Below are 4,892 nucleotides of genomic sequence, written 5' to 3'. Positions count from 1 at the left end.
CCTCGGGCAGTGCTTGTCATATACAGGGGGATAAGAGCCCGTGTTTTTGGGGACGTCTGGTGAAGTGTGTATCTAACCTCTTGTCTCGCCTTCGGGTTCCCTGATCCGGGCGAGGGCTTCTCCTTAGACAGAGGGCGTGTGTGTCTCTATAAACTAAAATTAATCAGGGAAGCGTCAAAAGCAACTCCTTTTTAGTATAGGTCAAAACATCCGCCCCGCTGACGGGCAACTGGCGTTCGTCCGTACGGCAAAAGAGGGCACTAGTAGGGCCGGGGGTTTGCTGAGGGGAAGGAAATAAAAAGAGTTTGGCTCGGCCACAGCGAGCGACGCGATGCCTCAGCGAACTGCCACACCGGTCGACAGATCGATAAGAGAAATAGGACTTAAACCAGCTTAGAGCAATTCCTTTAATGCCAACTAAGTGTTCCAATCTCTGTAACAGGATTGTATGCTCAATAGTGTCAAATGCAGCACTAAGATCTAGTAAAACAAGAATGGAGACAATCCTGATTGAAAGTCATCAAATAAACTATTGCTATGTAGAAAATCACATAACTGATTAGCAACTACCTTCTCAAGGATCTTGGATAGAAAGGGAAGGTTAGATATAGGTCTATAGTTTGCTAAGACCTCAGGATCGAGGGTGGTTTTTTTCAGAAGAGGTTTTATCACTAAATGACTGCGGTACATAACCTGTTAATAAGGACATATTGATCATATCTAGTAATGAAGTGTTAACCACGGGTAACGCTTCTTTGAGTAGTCTCGTTGGGATGGGGTCTAAGAGACAGGTAGATGGCTTAGCTGAGGATATCTTTAACATTAATTGTTGAAGGTCTATAGGATAAAAGCAGTCTAAGTATATGTCGAGACTAGTCATTATTTCTACTGACCCTGCGTTTAAAGGTGAACCATTAGAAGTTGAGGGCAAGAGGTGATGAATTTTATCTCTGAGTGTTGTAATTTTATCATTAAAGAAGCTCATGAAGTCATCACTACTCAGAGCTAGAGGAATAGATGGCTCAGTAGAGCTGTGACTATCTGTCAGCCTGGCTACAGTGCTGAAAAGAAACCTTGGGTTGTTCTTATTTTCTTCTATTAGTGATGAGTAATAGTCTGATCTGGCCTTTCTTAGGGCCTTCCTATAGGTTTTGAGACTTTTTTGCCAATCCAAACGGGATTCTTCCACTTTTGTGGAACGCCACTTACTTTCGAGGTTTCGTGAGATTTGTTTTAATTTGCGAGTTTGAGAGTTATACCAAGGTGCTAATTTCCTTTGCTTCATCATCTTCTTTTTCAGGGGAGCAACAGAGTCTAAGGTCGTCCGTAGGCAAGTCGTAGCACCGTCTACAAATGTATCAATTTGGGAGGGACTGAGGTTAACATAAAGGTCCTGTTATGTTAAGGCATAATAATATCTTCCTTAAATTTAGCTATAGCACTGTCAGATAGGAATCTAGTGTAGAAGCTTTTATCTAATTTAGTATAGTCAAGTAGTAAGAATTCGAAAGTAATTAAAGAATGATCTGATAATACCGAATTCTGCGGAAATATTATTAAATCCTCAATTTCAATACCATATGCCAGCACAAGGTCGAGGGTGTGGTTAAAACAGTGCGTCGCCTTGTGCACACTCTGACTGAAACCGATTGAATCCAATAATGAGTTGAAAGCAGTACTAAGCCTATCATTGTCAACGTCCACATGGATATTAAAATCACCTACAATAAGTACTTTGTCTGATTTAAGGACTAAACATGATAGAAACTCTGAGAATTCAGATAAAAATTCAGAATACGGACCTGGAGCCCTGTAAATAACAACAAATATAATTGGCTGTAATGTTTTCCATTTTGGATGTTGAAGATTAAGAACAAGACTTTCAAACGAGTTATAATTTAATTTAGGTTTAGGAGTAATTAACAGGCTTGAATCAAAGATGGCTGCAACTCCCCCTCCCCGGCCTAAGCCTCTAGGAATTTGAGTATTAATATGACTGGGAGGAGTGGCTTCATTTAGACTAACATAGTCTTCATGGCCCAGCCAGGTTTCAGTAAGACAAAATAAATCAATGTTATTATCTGATATCAACTCGTTTACCAATACTGCTTTAGAAGACAGAGATCTAATGTTTAATAGTCCACATCTAATTTTCCTATTTTGTTCTATCGTTGCAGTTGTTTTAATTCCAATTAGGTTGTTGAGTATAGCGCATCTTTTGTTTACCTTTGATTTAACCGATCTGAGTCGGGGGACAGACACCGTGCTTATTAGACTATGAGTGGGCGACTGCTCCAACGGAAGCACAGAGGGGCGCGTAGTACTGTGCCTCTGATTACTAATATCAAACTTGGGTTGTCATGGTTTATGTCCGATAAACTCGGTCAGATTTTTTTATATGAGAGCGGCACCGTCCCAGGTGGGATGAATGCCGTCTCTCTGCATCAGACCAGGCTTTCCCCAGAACGCCCCCCAGTTATTCACATAGCCCACAGCATTAGCTGGGCACCACCCCGACAACCAGTGGTGGAAGGATGACGTACGGCTGTACATTTCATCATTGGTCAGGTTTGGCAGGGGTCCAGAGAAAACTACTGAGTCCGACATTGTCTTTGCGTATGCACAAAGTGACTCAACATTCATTTTAGTGATCTCCGATTTACGACCATTACCCCCTACGTGAAGTATGATCTTACTGTATTTACGGTTCTTTTTAGCCAACAGCTTTAGATGGGATTCTATATCGCCCGCTCTAGCCCCGGGGACACATATGACCGTAGGTGCTGTAGCTGCTGGGGCCGCCGGCTTCACATATCGCAGTATAGAGCTCCCAATAACCAAAATTGGCTTCTCAGCAGGTGTATCACTGAGTAGGGAGAAAATGTTGGAGAGGCGAAGACGCTCCGGTTTAGAGCGACCGTCATCATGTGCACTCCCTGGTTTAGATCTAACACTACGCTTCCCTCGGACAGTCACCAACTCGCCCGGCTGCTCGGGTCTGTCGGGGGACAGCTAGCAGAAGCTACAGAAGCTACAGTATGGTGGCACGTATTAACTACATGGCGCTGGCTAGCTACGGAAGCATAAGATTCTGATTCCATGGTGCGAAGCCGAGCCTCAAACTCACTAAGCCTTGCCTCCAGAGCAGCGAATATACTACATTTATTACATGTATCGTTATCACTAAAGGAGCCAGAGGAATAGCTAAACATTTGACACACAGAGCAAGAGAGAGCAGGAGAGGGAGAGGAATTAGCCATTGCTAATGGCTAAGCTAATGTAGCTAACAGCGTTTTAACAATTGTAAATTCAGCGAGTCAGTCGCTGTAAGTGAAGCTAAGTATAAGTGCTTGAGTAGAACAATTGTAATTCAAATGCAATCCAGGCAAATAGCCGCTAATTTAAACAGTAAAGCAGAGTTGAGTAAGTTTTTGCTGGAGCAGCAAACTAGCGTTTGTAACATGGGAACACCGGAAGTGACACAATACGCTCACCTTACACGTCAGCACGTCCAATGGGTCGTAAATCAGAACGATGAGGGCGGAGACGTACTCTGGATTCCTTGACGTTACCTGCAACTTGGTGGATTTCTGAAAGCACTGAGCCAGTTTGGGAGGGTTTGGGAGGGATAACATATCCCGAAAAGACTCCTTCTTCAGTCGGACAGCTTCCCTGACCACCGGTGTCCACCACGGTGTTCGTGGGTTACCGCCCCTTGAGGCACCTAAGACCCTAAGACCACAGCTCCTAGCCGCGGCTTCAGCAATGGAAACTTTCAACATTGTCCACTTGGGTTCAATGCCCCCAGCTTCCACAGGGATGCACGAAAAGCTCCGCCGGAGGTGTGAGTTGAAAGTCTGTCGGACAGGGGCCTCCTCCAGACGTTCCCAATTTACCCGCACTACCCGTTTGGGTAATAGGAGCAACATGATTTCACAAAAGGCCGCAGCCCAGTGTGGAGTCAGTTTCTCAAATGAGTGAACTACAACACTAGGCTTATATGCATCTTCAGAGTGACAGCACACACGCACTTGGATTATTATGACGCTACAATTCTTACAGGCAATCTGATACACATGCAGACATCTCAGAGCCATTTCGCCTCCTCCTCCCTGTACGACTTTCACCCAGAGATGTTCACAAGTCATTTTTTGCAAGTCCAAGTCCAGTCTCAAGTCTTTGAGCTCGAGTCCAAGTCAAGTCTCAAATCTTTGAGGGGCAGGGTCAAGTCAAGTCCAAGTCAAGTCTCAAGTCTTTGAGCTCGAGTCCAAGTCAAGTCTCAAGTCTTTTGCCACAAGTCCAAGTCAAGTCTCTGGCCATCTGATCTGTCCCTAACACTATATTGTTAAATCTTATGAATTCAAAGCATGTCCCATAGCTACCATCCATACATTACAGTATGGATAACTTTATGGGGTCTACTTAACACATCTAGCCCTCGGGCCTGGTGAAATATTAACTTCTCTGTCAAATCATATGGATACAACTATAAAGATACAATGTGCCTGTACCCAGCATTAGCACAACGCTTTGCGATGGTTAACTTGTTACCTGTGATGATATATGCTAAATGTAACGTCTCTTTCATAAAAAAAAAAGTCTAATGTCGAAGTGGAAATCAAGAGAAAAGTGGCAGCACCACACCAGTTACAGAACAACATGCATCTCAGTGTCAGTCCAAATTACGCACAATAAGCAGTTTGAACTCAATGATGTAATGCCATTTATTTTCTAAGAGTTAGTACGCTCAGTGAAACTGAGTCCAGCGTGAGGGAGACCCGACTCAGAGGAGGAGAGGTTAGTGAGGCCAGCGTCTCCACGGCAGGGGACGGATCCGCTGCGCCACGCATGGATGAAATAATGAAATAGTAAATACAGTAACATAAATATGT

General features: G+C 43.8%; 1 pseudogene; it reads right to left on the bottom strand.

The window, feature by feature from the left end:
• Positions 1 to 2,313: 2,313 nt before the first annotated feature.
• LOC120561793 lies at positions 2,314 to 3,260 on the bottom strand (annotated as a pseudogene).
• Positions 3,261 to 4,892: the final 1,632 nt, after the last annotated feature.

This window comes from Perca fluviatilis, chromosome 7, assembly GCF_010015445.1.
Source record: "Perca fluviatilis chromosome 7, GENO_Pfluv_1.0, whole genome shotgun sequence".
Classification (NCBI taxonomy): Eukaryota; Metazoa; Chordata; class Actinopteri; order Perciformes; family Percidae; genus Perca; species Perca fluviatilis.
Note: the sequence above shows the minus strand (reverse complement) of the source record. Positions and strands in the feature narration are given on the sequence as shown.